The 19,735-nt window shown below is 43.5% G+C and overlaps 1 protein-coding gene across 1 annotated transcript in view; it reads right to left on the minus strand.

Annotated features, from left to right (window-relative positions):
- The window catches only part of CCNB3 (cyclin B3), a 74,547-nt gene that overhangs the window by 31,657 nt on the left and 23,155 nt on the right, over positions 1 to 19,735 (minus strand). The gene's annotated exons all lie outside the window — the stretch shown is intronic.

Raw genomic sequence — 19,735 nt, forward strand, 5'->3', positions numbered from 1 at the left:
CAAGTCCGAAGTCAATGGCAAGATATAGTGAAAAAACCCACTGAAATGAATGCTTCACAAAGAATACTCTATCCAGCTAAAGTCTCACTCAAACTCGAAGGAACAGTACACTATTTTCTAGACAAACAGAAGCTCAGGAACTTCATAGACTCAAAACCAAACCTAAAACAAGGGCTAAAGGGGCTACTATAAGACAAGAAAAACCGTACAACCACAACAGACCCTTACAGAAAGATGACATGAAATCCCATAACAATAATCTCTTTCAAAGTCAACGGTCTAAATTCACCAATTAAAAGACACAGAGTGGCAAAATGGATTGAGAGACAGAACCCAACATTCCGCTACCTACAAGAGTTCCTGAATATACCTATTAACATCAAGGAAATTGAAACTGTAATCAAAAGTCCTCCAAAACAAAAGTCCAGGTCCAGATGAATTCACTAGCGAATTTTTCCAAACATTTAAAGAGAACCTACTGCCACCCCTCCTCAAGCTTTTCCAGGAAATTGAAAAAACAGAAACTCTCCCAAACAGTTTCTATGAAGCCTATATCTCTCTAACACCAAAAGGAAACAAAGACACCACAAGAAAAGAAAACTACAGGCTGATATCCCTGACGAACACGGATGCGAAGATTCTCAATAAAATACTATCAAATAGAATTTAACAACTCATCAAAAAGATCATACACCATGACCAAGTGGGATTCATCCTGGGGAAGCAAGGATGGTTCAACATTCAGAAATCAATCAACATAATCTATCATATCAACAAAAGAAAAGATAAAAATCAAATGATCATATTAATAGAAGCAGAGAAAGCATTTGACAAGATCCAGCATCCATTTATGATGAAAACCCTCGCCAAAATGCTGATAGAGGGGAGTTTCCTCAATATAGTTAAAGCCATCTACCACAAACCTACAGCAAACATCATTCCCAATGAGGAAAAACTGAGAGCCTTCTCCCTAAGATCAGGGACGAGACAAGGATGCCCACTCTCTCCACTACTGTTCATTATAGTACTGGAAGTAATTGCAATAGCGATTAGGCAAGAAAAAGATATTAAGGGCATTCAGGTAAGGAAGGAAGAAATCGAGCTCTCACTATTCGCATAGGATAAGAAACTATACTAAGAGAACCCTAAAACCTCTACCAAGAAAATCCTAGAAACAACAGACTTGTATAGAAAAGTGACAGGCTATAAAAGCAATATCCAAAAATCCATGGCTTTCCTATATGCAAATAATGAAAGAGAAGGAAGTGACATGAAGAAAACACTACCATTCACAATTGTGCCCCAGAAAATCAAGTACCTAGGAATCAGCTTAACTAAGGAAGTAAAGGACCTGTACAAAGAAAACTACAAAACGCTACTTCAGGAAATAAAAGAGGACATGTGGAAATGGAAAAATATCCCCTGCTCATGGATGGGGAGAATTAACATTGTCAAAATGGCAATATTTCCCAAAGCACTGTACAAATTCTGTGTGACCCCTATTACGATACCCATGACATTCTTCAAAAAAATGGAGCAAACACTCCTAAAATTTATATGAAACAATAAGCCCCCACGAATAGCTAAAGCAGTTCTTGGGAAAAAGAAAATGGGAGTAATCAACCTCCCCAACTTCAAGCTCTACTACAAAGCAGTAATAATTAAAACAGCATGGTACTGGAACAAAGACAGAGCTGCAGAACAATGGAAGAGAGTTGAATATACTGACATCGTCTCCCAAGCATATGATTCTCTAATCTTCGATAAGGGGGCAAGAGAAGTGAAATGGAGCAGGGAAATCCTCTTTAATAAATTTTGCTGGCAAAACTGGATGGCTACATGCAAAAGAGTGGGCTCATATCTCTGCCTAACGCCATGCACAAAAGTAAGATCAAAATGGATTTATGACCTGAACATCAGACCGCAATCCATAAAGTTCATTGAAGACAAAGCTGGCAAAACCGTCCATAATATTGAAGCTAATGGTATCTTCAAATATGTCACACCATTGGCCAAGCAAGTGAAAACAGAGATAGACAAATGGGACCATCTTAAACTAAGAAGCTTCTGCACCTCAAAAGAAACAGTGACCAAAATACAAAGACAGTCTACAGAATGCGAAAGGATATTTGCCAAATACATATCCGACAAGGGGTTGATACCGAGGATATGCAAGTTACTGTTTGAACTCCACAAGAAGAAAACACCCAACCCCGTCAAAAAATGGGCCAAGGAAATGAACAGAGACTTTCGCAAAGAAGAAATCCGAATGGCTAAAAGGCACATGAGAAAATGCACTAGATCACTAATCATCAGGGAGATGCAGATCAAAACAACAATGAGATATCATTTCACATCACAGAGACTGGCCCACATCCAAAAGAACAAAAGCAACCGTTGCTGGTGCGGATGTGGCGAGAAAGGGAGCCTCCTTCACTGCTGGTGGGAATGCCGACTGGTCCAACCCTTTTGGAAAACAGTATGGACGATTCCCCAAAAATGAGAATTTGATCTCCCATTTGACCCAGCAATACCACTCCTGGGAATATATCCCATAGAGGCAAAAAAGTATAGTCGAAGTGACATCTGACTTGTTTGTTCATTGCAGCACTCTTTACAATAACCAGAATCTGGAAAATACCTGAATGCCTGAGAACAGATGACTGGTTAAAAAACTTTGTTACATCTACACAATGGAGTATTATGTAGCTGTTAGAAAAGATGAAGTCATGAAATTTACATACAAGTGATACTTCACAGAAAGTATCATGCTAAGCAAAATGAGTCAGAAAGAGAGGGATAGACATAGAAAGATTGCATTCATCTGGGGAACATAAAGTAACAAAATAGGAGACTACCACCCAAGAGTGGCTGAGATTAGTACCACGAGTTTTGCTCCATGGCTTGGAGGCCAGCCACACACTCTAGGGAAAAAGGGAGCTCAGATTGAGAAAGGAGCACCAAATAAAGAGTGTGGGGAGGATCCTCCCAGGATGGGAGAAGCATGCTGAAAGTATACTACAGACCAAACATGATTGCCACTCAATGCCTCTTTTGCAAACCACAACACCCAAAAGGAGAGAGAGAACAAAAGGGAATACCCGGCCACAGAGGCAGGGTGGGATGGGGGTTGGGCGGTGGGAGGGATACTGGGAACCGTGGCGGTGGAAAATGGGCACTGGTGGAGGGATGGGTGTTTGATCACTGTACAATTGAAACCCAAGCACAAAAATTTGTAAATCTACAACTGTGCCTTATGGTGTTTCACTAACAAATTTTTTTTTAAAAAATTTAAATGATGGAGAATGGGCACTGGTAGAGGAATGGGTACTGGCTCATTGTGTAACTGAAATCCAAGCACAAAAATTTGTAAGCCTACAACTGTACCTCATGGTGTTTCACTAATAAAAATTTAAAAGAAATAAAAGAAAATTGAACTAGAAAAAAATAATAAGGGATTGATATCAAGCATATACAAAGCACTAGTCCTTCTCCAAAAGAAGAAACATCCAACCCCATCAAAAAATAGTATGATGAGGGGGTATGGTGCCGCCAGCAGGTCAATCTTTACCTGTGAGGCGAGTGCATCAGCAGCCTCATGGCGGCTTCAGACTTCCAGATAACCCAAAATTGCTGCTGTGCCTTTGGCCAGAACCCAAAAACTTGGGGCAAAGTTTACCAAGAAAGTAAACGGCCAAAAGTTAGGTATGTGGGAAACACACCCACAAACCACCTCCGGCTCAGCTATATAATTGGAGGCAAGGCCTCTTTGGTTCCTGATTGAACTGCTTAATGGACATGATCCCAGAGACTCAGAAATGAATCTCAGAACCCAGTGGCTTTAGGTAGAAATGCATCTGGTCTCTGCAGTAGGCTACCGGTGCTGGGCCAACCCAGGTGGGAATAGGTTTCGTGCCTTGGCCTATTCTCCCTGGCGGCCCAGTGGCCGCCATCCGTCTGAGGCCACTGGATAGTCACATTTGGGCCCCCAGTGACGAGACACACAGGGCCTCATGGGATGAGGGTGGAGCCGGGCTTGTCCTCCCCACCCCAATGAGACCCCAAGTCATCGCCCACAAACGGCCTCTCTGGCTCCTCATCAAGCTGCTCAACGGCCTTGATCCCAGAGACTCAGAAACAAATCTCGAAACCCAGCGGCTTTTGTCAGAAATGTGTCCGGACCCCGCAGTAGGTTACTGTCACCGGGCCACCCCAAGGGGGAATGGGTGCTGTCCCTCCGCCTGCTCCTTCTTGGCGACTTGGCTGTCATCCTCCAGAGGCCATTGGACAGTCAGGCTTGGGCCCGCAGTGACGAAACTTGTTGGGTCTCACGGGATGGGGGGAGAGGTGGAGCCGGGCCTGTCTTCCTCACCCCAAGTCATCGCCCGCGAATGGCCCCTTTGGCTCCTCATCAAGCTGCTCAACGGCCATGATCCCAGAGACACAGGATCAGATCTCTAAACCCAGTGGCTTTTGGCAGAAATCCCTCCAGATTTAAGTCTTAAAATTTCAGAATTTCAAAACCACATGGCCCTACTGCAGCCACACGACATCATATGTTAGCCATAACCAGCAATAGAACACAAATTGTCTACTGTTGCCTTTTCAGCAGATCTGAGTGTTGGGGTAAATCTCAAATAATAATGGTGGACCTGGTGTCGAAATATTGAATGTGATCAAAGTAGAGAGAGAGTAATGTGAAAATCATCTGGCCCACAGGCAGGGGGAGGGTGTGGGATGAGGGTATACTGGGATTTTTGGTGGTGGAGAATGGGCACTGGTGAAGGTACGGGTGTTTCATTGTATGATTGAGACTTAGACCCAAAAGCTTTGTAATTGCTCTCACGGTGATTCAATAAATAAAATTATAAAAAATGGAAAAAGAAAAAAAAGTAAGGTGGAGTTCATGCACAATTCAATCAGCTAATCAGTGGCTGAATAAATAGCAGTACTCCTACAAAAAAAGAAAAAAAAATAGTATGATGAAATGAACCATAACTTTCTCAAAGAAGAAATCAAATGTCTAAAAGGCACATGAGAAAATGTTCTACATGACTAATGGTCAGGGAGATTTAGATCAGAATAACAATGAGGTATCATCTCACAGCACAAAGACTGGCCCACATCCAAAAGAACTAAAGCAACCGGTGTTGGCACAGATATGGGGAGAAAGGGACTCTCCTTCACTTGCTGGTGGGAATGCCGACTGGTTCAGCCCTTTTGGAAACAGTATGGACAATTCTCAAAAAATTAGAAATTGAGCTTCCATTTGACGGAAACAATACCACTCCTGGGAATAAATCCCAGAGAGGCAAAAAAGTACAGTCAAAATGACATCTGTGTTGGTATTTTCATTGCTGCACTGTTCACAATAGCCAAAATCTGGAAAAAACCTGAATGCCTGAGAACAGATGACTAGTTAAAGAAACTGGTACATCTACACAATGGAATACTATGCTACTGTTAGAAATGATGAAATCATAAAATTTACAAACAAGTGGTTCTACATGGAAAGTATCATGCTAAGTGAAATGAATCAGAAAGAGAGGGACAGTCATAGAAAGACTGCACTCATCTGGGGATTATAAAGCAACAGATGGGGAGACAAACACCCAAAAATAGTTGATATAAGTATCAGGAGATCTGCTCCATGGCTTGGAAGCCGGAAGCACATATTGGGGGAAAAGGCAGCTCAGATAGAGAAGAGAACACCAAGTTAAGGGTGTTTGGAGTACTCGCTCATGATGCAAGATGCGTGCTCAAAGTAGACTATATACCGAACATGATGGCCACTTAATACCTCTATTGCAAACTACAACACCCTAAAGGAAAGAGAGAGCAAAAGGAGATGCCCTGCCACAGAGGTGGGGCATGGTGGGGGGAATTGGGATGTGGGAGGGCTACTGGGTTCATTGGTGGTAGAAAATGAGCACTGGTGGAGGGATGGTTGCTTGATCATTGTATAACTGAAACCCAAGCACGAAAGTTTGTAAATCTACAACTGTAAAAATAAATAAATAATATAAAACATAGTTTTAGTTATTTACTTTGAAAAAAGGAACTCCATTTACAGAACAATGTTTGCAGCATAATAATATATGATAGTATAACAATGTGTATGCTATAACCTCTTCACAAAACAAAAACACAAACTATATTCAACACATATACATACGTAGGTATGCATTTGTGTATTACTCATCTAATTTAAGATTTTGAAAGAAAAAATAATTGACTAACCTCTTCATAAAACAAAAACACAAACCATATTCAACACATATACATACATAGTTATGCATTTGTGTATTACTCATCTAATTTAAGATTTTGAAAGAAAAAATAATTGACTAATAATATAGGACACACAGGGAAAGTTATGGAAGATTGTTGGGTAACATTGCTTTGTCCTTCAAGAAGTTTAGGTTTAATCTGGTTACACCCATCACGGTGCTCCTGAAGCACTTCCACTTCCATTGTGTTTATCTGTAAACAATCTTCCCTATGCTCTCCCACCCAGTTGATCAGCTTTCCCCTTAATCAGACTTTGTTAGTTTGTAAGATCAGTTTCCCAGAAATCTATGATTTTATATGTATGAGTGAAATATTGCCTTTCTCCTCTCCTTATGCCTTATGAACAGTTTACTTTAAGGTAATATCCTTTTTGTATAGATACAGGAAGACCGTTAACATTATGCTTTGTAATTTAGGATTTGATTGGCCTTGAATATTATTCACTCCCGGGCATCTTTCTCGACTTAAGCCTCAGTTGCCCATAGTTCCTAACACCCCAAAAGCAGGGTCCCGACGAGGGACTGAATGGACCCAGGGCAAGCAGTGAGCTACCCTGGCAGCGAAATGGGCCAGGCCAAAGTGCCACGATTCTTAACTATAAGTTAAGAGTTTGATCATAGACAAATGCTGTCATGATCCAAAGGTAACGACAAGACTAGGATCCTGCTAGGGGTGGGAAAGACTATCTGGCCTGAGCACCGTAGTCTGAGATCGAGATGGCCCTAGGAGAGCAATTCTATAAGTTTAAGATATTTCTTACTGTATCCATACAAAATGATTTATATTATATTCTTGTACGCTTGTCGGTCAAGGAGAGGAGAGGCACGCCCATGGAATTCTGCTCTAGGGTGGGTCCTCCTGCTAAGGAAGGATCTGTCCTAGGAGTGGTCTTCCCTGAGGCTAAGATTTCTACCCCGGTTCATCTCCACCCCTATTGATTGTGACCACACCTATGTGTAATTATTCCCCCAATTCCTCATGGAGAGAGATTTTAACTGTACTGTAGGAGTGGGCTGGGGCAGAGAGGAGAAGGAAGAAGAGAGTTCAGAGAGGATGAAGGGGAATGGAGAAGGAGAATGAAGTAGCTGGGGGAGGAAGAATGGGGGAGAGATAGAGAGACAGAGGAGAAGAGGAAAGAATCAGAATAAACTACGACTAATACCTACCAGCCTGGCCCTCGTTCCTTCCTCCGCCTGACCATCGCCATCGACCTCTCCGGGGTGGTAGAAGGGTGAGACTACCGAACGCTGGTGGCGGGAGAGATAGAGCCGCCGCCGTGTGGGTGCCGAGCCCCCCCTATATTTGTGTGAGTTTACACAGCTGGCGTCCCTGGGCCGGCGTGAGCCTCCAACCGGTACACAACTAAAGGTAAGAATAGCGTTCGGTACACTCCGACTCTAGAAAGTTTGGTGAAAGAACTAAGATTTTGTGGTGCGGTGAATTAAACTGCTAGCCATACTCCCCACTAACATGGGACAAAAACAGTGCCGAGCGAAGTCCTCTCAAAATGTTCCGCGCCAAGGTGAACGTGGCCAGTTTTTTATTGAATTGATTAAGCATTTTGCAAAGAGAACTGGACATCGTGTTTCTCGGGACCAACTCCGGTCCTGCCTAAAAACTGTTTATAAATATCATCCTTGGTTTCCAGATAAGGGTACTTTGGAGCCTAAGGTTTGGGAAAAGATTAAGTGTAATGTCTTCAAGGAATTTAAAGAAGGGGCTCAGATCCCCAAACAGTTCTGGGTAACTTGGGAAATTGTTAACTCCATTCTTAAGGCTTTGGAAGATACCTCGGAGGAGGAGGATGTTAGATATAATATGGGAAGCTTTCCTCCGGAGTTAAACAGAGAGGATTTTAAGATCAAGGATGAAATTAAAAAAGTTCCTACTACTGAGAGAGCCATACCTTCGGCTCCTCCCATACCCAAGCCTAGAAAGAAGCCTGATGCTCAATGCTTGACTGCTCCTATACCCAAGCCCCGAAAGCAGCTCAAGGCGTTTCCAGTACAAACACGTTCTCAGAGCCAAAATCTCTCTGCCACTAATGAATTAACTTTCCCTACTGATATCGCACCAGAGAGATCTCCACCTCCACCTCCTCTGTACGACTCTACTTCTAGTACGTCAGAGGAAAGTGATGCATATGATGAGCCAGCTACCACTTCCTCAGATTCTGAGTCTGAGAGCGACTTGGTACAGGAGGCTTCTCACAGGAGCCGCCGCTCAGCCAAGAGGCCTACAGGCCGCTCGGGACACGGTCCCAATAGAAGCTTACAGCTGAAAGCTCTCGACCATAAGTGGTCAATCCCACCCAGACCCCATGAGCTCCGTCTTTTTTTTCCCATCCAGCTGGAGGAGAATCAGTCTCCGTCTTATGAAGGGTTAAGAATGGATTCACTCAGTAATTTCAAAAAGGCCTGTGCCTTGTACGGACCTACATCTCCGTACTGCAAGGAGTATCTTACAGGCTGGAGTAAAAAGGCTCACTGGGTACCTCAAGATTTTCACGTGGTTGCTAAGATGTGCTTAAGCCCTTCTCAGTACATCCAGTGGAGGATGTGGTTCAGTGATGAGGCCAAGGCAAAACTTCAGAGCCTAGGCCATGCTGGACGAAAATTTTCAGGAATTAAATTGACTTACGAGATGTTAATAGGCGAAGGGAAATGGCACGACCCTAAGAAGCAAGTCACCTTGCCTCGTGCTGTTTTTGCCCATGTCCGTGATGCCGCCCTGTGGGCCTGGGAGAGGATTGATGCAGATGCTGAATTTAAGGGAAGCTATACAAAGATTGTTCAGGGTGCCACAGAACCATATGCAGATTTCATAGGGAGGTTGATGGAAGCCATTGAAAGACAGGTTAAGGGTAAGGAAACCCAGGAACTTTTGACTAAACAACTGGCCTTTGAAAATGCTAACGAGGATTGTCAGGCCATCCTGCGTCCCATTAAGGAGAAGGAGGACATAATGGGGTACTTGAAGGCATGTCGGAATGTTGGTTCTATCAAACATCAGGCACGCATTAATGCTGCCGAGGCCTATGCCATACAGAGACAAAATCAGGGCAAATGTTTTAATTGTGGGAAATCAGGCCACTTCCGTAAGGATTGCAGGGCACCTCCCAAACGTGCAACTGTGAGGCCACCACCTGGACCTTGTCCACGATGCCATAATGGAAACCACTGGGCCAGAGATTGCCCCTCCAATCTTGGTGTAGCTGGTGACCCCATTTCGGGAAACGTGCAGTGGGGCCAGCCCCAGGCCCCGCAAAATCAGGGGACATTCCCAGCTGCAGCTCTTCTCCCCAGTGTGAAGCTTCAGAGCTACAGTCAGTAGATTCACTGCAACCAGCCACGGCAGGGAGCGCCACCTTGGATATTCCCTGCTCTGATACAGTTAGTATTTCTCTCACCCAGAGTCCCTGCAGATTAAATTCTGGTGCAAAGGGACAAGATTTGAACCCCCAGGTAGAAAGGGAGTTTGCTCAAGCAAACGGTACAAGCAGCACATCAGGTTTTCATGGTTGTCTGGAAGACTTCCTGACAGTGCAAGGAAAGGCATCTCCGATCCCTGACTCCATTCCTCATGCAGAGCATTTAGAGGCTCACCAACAAGTGGTTGAGTTCAGGGAAGAAGCTATCCCGTGTATGGGACATGCGGAGCTGAGTTCTGCACCTAACGTGCATCAGGTTTTGAGCCAGGACAAAACTGAGAAACTTTGGGACCAAAGCGTTGTGTCTATTAGTGAATTTGCACTGGCAAACCAAGCAGAACTTTGTGTAAAAGGGCTCAGCTACTCTGAGATCCCTCAGTCAGGTCAGAGGTGGAGAAAGCCTTCTCTAGTTTCTAGTCTTGGTTCCCAAGAACATCTGCCAGGAACTCAGTCTGGACAACTGACTCTCAGGTCTTTTATCAGAACCAATGGTGTACTGCTAGTTCCAAAGAAGGTTATTCAAAGATTCAGGCTGGTACAGTTTAATTTTTGGAAAAGTGAACTACTTCTAGTTCATGAGATGCCGCCTCTGGGAAAACGGCTTCAGGGTCAGTGGGTACGTGGTTATTCTCCCACTCGGCCGTTGCTTATTGACCCAGGAGGCACAGAGACGCCTCATTCCTGGGTGCTCACCCACTCAGCCATTACAGATGCTGAGTCTGGTGAGGGACAAAAGGCATTGTCACTAGGATACTTCTGCTTGTGTGTGTGTTTATGGTTATGAAGCGAATTATTTCTGATATCAGAAAGAGCTTCCAATGAAGGCTACAACTTCTTGCCACATTGGTTTTTTCACTCGCCCATGTGCCAGGGCCTGCTAGTAATATCTCAGAATCAGCTTATGTTGTTGGTCTCTTCCCTGGTATTGTGACTGAGTTTCTAAATACATCAAATGTTATATAGCTCAACAATTGCTTCAGCAGCAACAGGCTCTTTTACAAAAGTGTTCTGAACTTGTTTTTATTACTGATATCAGATCTCATTCTGGTCTTTCTGGACCTGTGAATCGGGCATAGTTCAAAAAAAAAAAAAAGGAGGTATGCCCCGTTCAACTCCTTGTCCTTGACATTGTTCTCTTTACAAATTTTGAATTTACCTCGAGGGGAGCCATATACAGCAGCTGAAAAGCATTTTCAGGAAGATGCACAAGCTCAGAAAACTACTAATTCTTCTATTTTGATTAAAATTGACAGAGACTGGGCAGAATGAGGGAGACACCTCATTCGAGGAAGAAGCTATATTTTTCTTTCAACAGATAACTCCACCAAGAAACTTTGGGTCTCATTGCATTTCATCAGGAGCCGAATTCATCTATTTACTTTAACTTTCAGACCTTTGCAGTCTTACAACTCTCTAAATTCCAGCTCCAAGCTATCGACAAGCTGATTTCAAGCTGATTTCAGCTGGAATTCACAGGTAAATCAGAGAAGCCAGCATCAGAAGGCCTGCAGCAAAGGATTCCAGCTCCTTCAACATATCATGAGATCAAATTAAAAGCATTCCTTATACCCTTCTCTTACAGGTTGTGGATTGGGTAACTCCAGAACCCCATATTTTGGATTAACAATTCCTTACTTTTACCCTCTCCTTAGAATTCACAGGTGTCTCAGCTCTCAAAGGAGAAAGGAATGACTTTTAATAGGAACGCCTTTTAATTTTTCTCTAGGAGAACTGTCGGAGTTCCCCCCTGTCTCTTTCTCTATCCACAGGCATGGAGATGTACCAAACCCCAATGGTTGAAACCTGATAACTTTAAAAAAGTGTTTTTTCCAAACATAAGCTAGGTTGCACATATATGACTGCCAGTGAACCTGACCAGAGAATGACTGCATTCCCCTGCTGAAAAGCTCCTGACAGAAGTCGTGATGCTCCTGTTCCAGTGCTCCTGCCTGATCCAGTGCTCCCTGAAGTTCATCAGACTCCAATAGCTACTCCCCTGGGACTCACTGCTGTGACCACTACTGTTGCTGTTGCAGAAAAAACTCTTCGAATTGTGATCCGGACTCTCCATTTCTTCAAAACGTGACTAAATGACTCTGATCACCCTTGAACAGTGCAGGACTATTGGACACTTTGCAACAAGCACTGCTCTGGGTTCAGGGGTGGACTGAAGTTTTACCACAACAAATGAGACTTTGTGTTTGTAATTGTTACTCTTTCTATTTCAAATTTTGTGTTTTTGTAAACAGAAAAGGGGGAGATGTTGGGTAACATTGCTTTGTCCTTCAAGAAGTTTAGGTTTAATCTGGTTACACCCATCACGGTGCTCCTGAAGCACTTCCACTTCCATTGTGTTTATCTGTAAACAATCTTCCCTATGCTCTCCCACCCAGTTGATCAGCTTTCCCCTTAATCAGACTTTGTTAGTTTGTAAGATCAGTTTCCCAGAAATCTATGATTTTATATGTATGAGTGAAATATTGCCTTTCTCCTCTCCTTATGCCTTATGAACAGTTTACTTTAAGGTAATATCCTTTTTGTATAGATACAGGAAGACCGTTAACATTATGCTTTGTAATTTAGGATTTGATTGGCCTTGAATATTATTCACTCCCGGGCATCTTTCTCGACTTAAGCCTCAGTTGCCCATAGTTCCTAACACCCCAAAAGCAGGGTCCCGACGAGGGACTGAATGGACCCAGGGCAAGCAGTGAGCTACCCTGGCAGCGAAATGGGCCAGGCCAAAGTGCCACGATTCTTAACTATAAGTTAAGAGTTTGATCATAGACAAATGCTGTCATGATCCAAAGGTAACGACAAGACTAGGATCCTGCTAGGGGTGGGAAAGACTATCTGGCCTGAGCACCGTAGTCTGAGATCGAGATGGCCCTAGGAGAGCAATTCTATAAGTTTAAGATATTTCTTACTGTATCCATACAAAATGATTTATATTATATTCTTGTACGCTTGTCGGTCAAGGAGAGGAGAGGCACGCCCATGGAATTCTGCTCTAGGGTGGGTCCTCCTGCTAAGGAAGGATCTGTCCTAGGAGTGGTCTTCCCTGAGGCTAAGATTTCTACCCCGGTTCATCTCCACCCCTATTGATTGTGACCACACCTATGTGTAATTATTCCCCCAATTCCTCATGGAGAGAGATTTTAACTGTACTGTAGGAGTGGGCTGGGGCAGAGAGGAGAAGGAAGAAGAGAGTTCAGAGAGGATGAAGGGGAATGGAGAAGGAGAATGAAGTAGCTGGGGGAGGAAGAATGGGGGAGAGATAGAGAGACAGAGGAGAAGAGGAAAGAATCAGAATAAACTACGACTAATACCTACCAGCCTGGCCCTCGTTCCTTCCTCCGCCTGACCATCGCCATCGACCTCTCCGGGGTGGTAGAAGGGTGAGACTACCGAACGCTGGTGGCGGGAGAGATAGAGCCGCCGCCGTGTGGGTGCCGAGCCCCCCCTATATTTGTGTGAGTTTACACAGAAGATTACTCTATAGTTACCTCCAAAGAATAAGATAGAGGAAGAAGGTTGATTCATAAATGCACAGTGTACAAATGTATGTATATATATAAACAAACAAGTATAAATGTGTATTAAATGTTATAGTTTAAATTTTTATGATAGAGAGGCTAAAGTGAGAAGACTGGAGGGTGGTATAGTGGGCAGGTGCTTGCCTTGCAAGCAGCAAACTCGGGATTTATCCCTGGCATCCCATATGGTCCTGAAAACCCACCAGAAGTGATGTTTAAGCAGATCCAAGGTTAAACTCTAAGCACCACTGGTTGTGTCCCCCAAATTAAAAACAAATAAAGTGATATAGGATTGTAAAAACTGTTAGGATAAATTAATAAAAAGGTAACTGTGGGTGATTATCACTCCTATGATATATTAAACAGAAAACTTAGCATATAAATTATACAATTATTTAGCCAAAAGTAATTTATATACTGATCTTTTTACCCTATAGAAAATACACATTTCCTTTAAATATCGGTGAATCATTTATAAATACCTATTTCTGAATCCATGAAGAAAATCTCATTAACTTAACAGAAGCAAAAATTATCAATCAGGGCATAATCTCTATAGACAATAAATCTAGAAATTGGCAATAAAAACACAAAAACAAAGAAAAGCAAAGCACTTTGAAAAAAGGCATATACCTTCAATGATATCAGGGTGAAGGAAGAAATAAAACTTGCAACTACAGGTTTTTAAAAAATAATAGATACAACACTATATTTCAGAACTAATGGAATGTAGTCAGAACTGTTCACTTCATCACTTGACATCCCATTACTCATCGATTTGTTCGAGTGGTTTCCAATAATGTTTCCATTCATCCCTGTCACGTGGTAGTGTAGCCCAATGGAGTCTGCTCATTCTAGGAACAGGAACAGCCTCAAACTGATCATTTGCGGTCTTGAAGAAGAAGTCTGACAATCTTATAGGTGGGTGGCCACGTGACCTTTTGACATCCCATGGAACCCAGTTGGTAATTGCTCTAGTCCAGCAATCGTCTCCAAATTTCATTATGTGTCCAGCCCATCTGATCTTCGACACCTTGGCAAACAAGACATCATCCCTCATTCTGGATCATTGACGGAGGTCAGAACTCCAAATTCTTTCTCTCATTTGAGTGAAGCGTGATACTCCAAGCATAGTACTCTTTTGAATCCTCTTTGGGAGACCCAAAAAACGTTCTCATCCTGTTTTCGTAGGGCCCAGGTCTCTGAGGCATATGTTAATACAGGAAGAAAAGGGAAATCGAAGAGATATGTATGGAGCCAGAGATTCTTTGTTCTCTTACCTATTTCTGCAATACTCGTGAAGGTGTTCCAAGCTGCTCTCTTCCTCCTGCGCAACTCAGGTGCTAGGTCATTCGTCATGTTGACTTCTTGACCTAGGTACATATAACTGTTGCATTTGGAGATGTTCATCCAGTTGAGAGCGAATGAAACATCAGGAACGAGACTGTTTATCATAAACATTATCTTCGTGAGATTTAGCTGTAGTCCAACATTTCCACAATCACGGTCAAAATCGGCCAGCATTTTTGCTGCTTGGCTGATGTTTGGTGTTATTAGAACGATGTCATCAGTGAAGCAGAGGTGGTGTAGTTGCCGACCGTCTATCTTCACTCCCATTCCTTCCCATTCCAGTCGTCGCATGATGTTCTCGAGGGTGGCACTAAAGAGTTTCGGTGAAATAGTATCACCCTGCCGAACCCCTCTGATGATGTCAATGATCTCCTTCCTGTAGAATAGTGAGATCCTGATAGTGAATCTGCAATTCTGTTCACGGAGGATCCTGATGTATTGAGTTTGAACGCCCTGTTTGGCTAGGGCTTCGATGACCGCTTCAGTATAACCGCTTCAGTCTCAACAGAAACAAAGGCCTTCTTTGAATCGATGAAGGTTAGACAGAGCAGCATCTTGAACTCCCAAGAAACCTCAATGAGCTTAGTTATGGTGTGGATATGGTCGATTGTGCTGAATCCTTTTCGAAAACTGGCTTGCTCTCATGGTTGTCCTTCATCTAGTGTTCTCCCAATCCTATTCAGGATGACTCGAGTGAACAGCTTGTAGATGACAGACAACAGGCAGATCGGGTGATAGTTGCCAATGTCATGGATGTCTCCCTTCTTGTACAGTAGTAGAGTCCTGCTGATTTTCCACTGGGACGGACCTTGCATTCAGACAGGCAGCGTGTGAAGAACCGAGCCAGTGTATTGATGAGTACTGACAGCAGGTTCTTCAGGTGTTTAGGTCTGACCTTGTCTGGGCTGGGCTGTTCGCTTCTTTACCGATGAAATGGCATGTCATATTTCAGAAGGAAGAACGTTGGGAACGTCCATCCTGCGAAATTTTCTATGTGGGCAGGTGGACGTGGCTATCAAAGAGATCCGAGTAGGAGTCATGGGTAATCTTCTCCATTGCACTTCTGGAAGATTTGATAGATCGATCAGGATGTCAGAGAGCAGTCATCTTGGTCTTGTAGTTGGTGAAGGACAGGCGGGTATTGCGAATGCTTTTCCCAGCTTCTGCCGCATCTGCCAGCACTGCTGCTCATCTCTCTTTGAGGTCTTACTTTATCACTTCTCTGCACTACTTTGCGAGCTCAGACATTCATTTGCAGTTGCCGGAAGCTTGCACCAAGCCACGTTGGTAAATGATCTCAACAGTTTTCAAAGACAGGTGTCTTTTTGTGGCTATCTCTCTCGGTGTTCTTCGCACAATCATGAAACCAGTCGATTGTATTCTCATCAATGTTGTCTATGACGGCATCCTCCCAGGTTGCCACGATAGTGCCAAAGAGCTCCTAGTTGATGGTCATTCTGGGAGTTCTCTTTTAAACGTTGCAGTCCTTTCTCCCTGCTCTGTGACGTAGAATTTTGCACAAAGGAGACAATGGTCTGATCCATTTGGAACTTTGGGACAACAGCGACATTGATCAGGCAAGACCATCGACTGAATATGATGTGGTCAATTTCATTGTGGAACTGTCCACTGGGAGACTCCCATGTCCCACGTTTAGATTCGCCTCCTGGAATTGTGAGTTACCATGGATGGTCTTGGTCAGACAGTCTCTCACCCTGTTCCTTCCGTCCCGATGTGGAGTTCTTCGGCTGATCTTCTTGGTCCTATCTTGGCATTAAAATCACCGACATGTTAAGCGAAATGAGTCAGAAAGAGCGGGATAGACACAGAAAGATTGCATTCATCTGGGGAACATAAAGCAACAAAAAGGGAGAGTGACACACAGGAATGGCTGAGATTAGTACCAGGAATTTTGCTCCATGAATGGAAGGCCAGCCACAGACTCTAGGTGAAAAGGAAGCTCAGATAGAGAAGAGAGTACCAAATGAAGGGTGTTGTGAGGGCCCTCCCAGGGTGGGAGAGGCATGCTGAAGGTAGTCGATAGACCAAACATGATTGCCACTCAAAGCCTCTCTTGCAAAACACAGTACCCAAAAGAAGAGAGAACAGGGGGGAATACCCTGCCACAGAGGCAGGATGGGACGGGGGGGGGGGATGAGGGTGGGGGGGATGCTGGGACCCATGGGGATGGATGACGGGCACTGGTGGAGGGATGGGGACTTGATCATTGTATAACTGAAACCCAAGCACAAAATTTGTAAGCCTATAACTGTATCTCATGGTTTTTCACTAATAAAAAAAAAGAAATGAGCATTAATACAAAGCAAAAAAAAAAATAAAATAAAATCACCGACAATGATCCTGTAGAAGGTGTGGTCTTCTATATAGAATTTCCCCAGCTCCATGTAGAACTTCTCAATTTCTCCTTCATCATAATTGGATGTTGGTGCATACACAACGAAGACAGAAACTGCTGGCAGTGAGCTACATCTATTCAAGTGTAATCGTCCGATTCGGGTTGTTAAGCATGCGAATGAATCAATGTTTATGGCCAAGTTCATGTTGACAAGGACACCGACACCACTGACACCTCTTTTGTCACATGTTCCCAGGAACAGTTCTTCTCCAATGTCGAAAAATGGCTTGATGTGATTGATGCCTTCTCATCTCGGTCAGACCAATGATGTCGTACTTGATCCTTTGCGCTTGCACCATCAGGTCCTCGATGGATGCATCCGATGCCAGCATACGTGCATTGAAAGTACAGACAGTCATTTTTGTCCTTCTTCATTTTGGCAGCCTAGTTCGGCCCTGAGATTTTATCAGCCTTTCCTTCCTTATCCTTATTAACACTGCCGTACTGGTGGCTCTTTCTGGGTCAGGGGAATGAGACTCATTGTATTTACTGGTTTTGGAATATTGAATACACCATGGATAGCTTGCCAGGCTCTGCTGTTTGGGCGGGACACTCTCGGTAGCTTTCCAGGCTCTTCGAGAGGGATGGAGGCTTTTAGAGTGCCTCTAATCGTCCTTGTAGGTGTTCCCATGGTTCAAACCATATTTGAACCCCATGAAATATGGTGTGGTAATCTTGTATTAAGTGTTTTCTGCGCAGTCTAGAAAGCTTCCTGGAGCGTGGCGGTGGCTGGGTAGTGGAGGCAGTGGTGGTAGTAGAGGTATGCCGAGCTGCTGGGAGCAGGCAGAGGATCTCTGTTCCTGGTTCCGTTGAGCCTGGAGTCCAAGGTTACAGAGTTCTGCTTCCCTGGTTCTACGGGGCTTCACTTGTGTGTGAGTCTTGGCCCGAGTGTCCCGAAAGCATCCTGGAGCGTGGTGGTGGCTGGGTAGTGGAGGCAGTGGAAGTAGTGGAGGTATGCCGGGCTGCTGGGAGTAGGCAGAGTCAGAATTGTTACTTAAAAGAAAATGCATAGTTCAGGGGCTTTTGTTGGGAAGTCAGAAATTAAAAATAATAGACTGAAGCATCCATTTCAAGAAGCTAGGAAAAACAAAAAATGAAAATAAGAATAAAATAATATGGAGTAGATATAAATGAATTTTTAAAATCAGAAAACGTTATGTATGTATCCATAAGATGTTTCTTTAACCTAAGGAGTGAAATTTTCCTTTGCAAAGGAAATTGAGGAAATGAGAACATAAACTAGCATGCAAACATATGAGTAAGATAATGTATTACACATACCATTTTGAGTGAGAAAAGAATTACAAAGGAATATAAAGTAGTACCAAATATGGTTTATAATAATAATTGTCACAATAGTCATTAAATTGATTATTTTTATGATAAAAAGTTATCAAAGAATGGAATACACAAATGCCAATACACATCAATGTGTTTATAGGAAGTTCTTCAAGGAATATATAATTCCTGCATTAAACCTCAGATAGTATAAAAATTTTCTATGTTATGATAAATTTCCTAGATTTTCCTAATATTTAGAATTTAGAACAGTGGTTCTCAACTGGGGAAATCATAGCCCCCTGTGGGCCCCCAAGATTTTCCAAGGGGGCCATAAGTGAAAATCATATAAATGAAGAGCTATGACACGAGTTTAGGGCCAACCAATAAAACTGGGAGGAGTCACAGGAAAAAAAAAAACAAGGTCAGAAGGGAGCCAAGGTGGGAAAAGTCTGAAAAACACTAATCTACGGTATCTGGTACCATAATTTAATAAAGATCACACTTTTTGCCAAACTGAGAAAGATATCCTATTTATGACTACAGAAGCAACAATTCTGAAAAATTAAGCAAACCAGAAAAAGTTAAATTAAATATAGAAAACTATCAGTTACATTATTAATATACTATGTATTTTAATTAAAATTAAGAGTACAATACTTCAAACATTTTTAAAGGTTCTCAATGAGGCTAGCGAATGTTGAAAACAATTTGCCAATAGCCAACTAAATCCTTTTAAAGTCACTGAGACCAGTGAAGAAAAGCTCCTGTTCTAGAGGCAGGAAGGGGGTGGGGTAGGGTAATGGGAGGGAACCTGGGGACACTGGTGCAGGGAAATGTACACTGGTGGAAGGATGGGCGTTCGAATACTGTGTGGCTAAAATCCAATCATGAACAGCTTTGTAAGAGTCTATCTCACAGTGATTCAATTAAAAAGTCAAAATAAATAAATAAAGTCATTGAGAGCAGTATTAAGAGAATCTTTTATCGTTTTATTTTTGCCTACTCGGATTGGAGTCGAGCATCCTCCACCCAGATCCTCCAAATTCCAGTAGGCGGGGGTCACACCCACCACCTGGCCCCCTGGCACCGTATAATCCCATCAACGGCCAAGACTCAGAGACTATAAAGTCCAGCTCCCAGACGAGAACAGTGCAGTCTTCTGCCCCCGCGCCTGGCTGTTCCTCGCCGGGGCCCCTTGGAGGGGAACGGGTTGAGCTCTCCTCCCCGCCCCGACCAGGCCTCCAGCAGCCAAAGACCTCCAGGACCAGCCACCACCATGCTGAGACCACTCTCCGCACACATGAAGGTACTGGCAGAGGGACAAATCCACGCAGGTTCCGGGTCCGAGATCTCCAAGCCTACTCGGATTGGAGTCGAGCATCCTCCACCCAGATCCTCCAAATTCCAGTAGGCGGGGGTCACACCCACCAC

This window comes from Sorex fumeus, unplaced genomic scaffold (genome assembly GCF_029834395.1).
Source record: "Sorex fumeus unplaced genomic scaffold, SorFum_2.1 ptg000065l, whole genome shotgun sequence".
Taxonomy (NCBI): Eukaryota; Metazoa; Chordata; class Mammalia; order Eulipotyphla; family Soricidae; genus Sorex; species Sorex fumeus.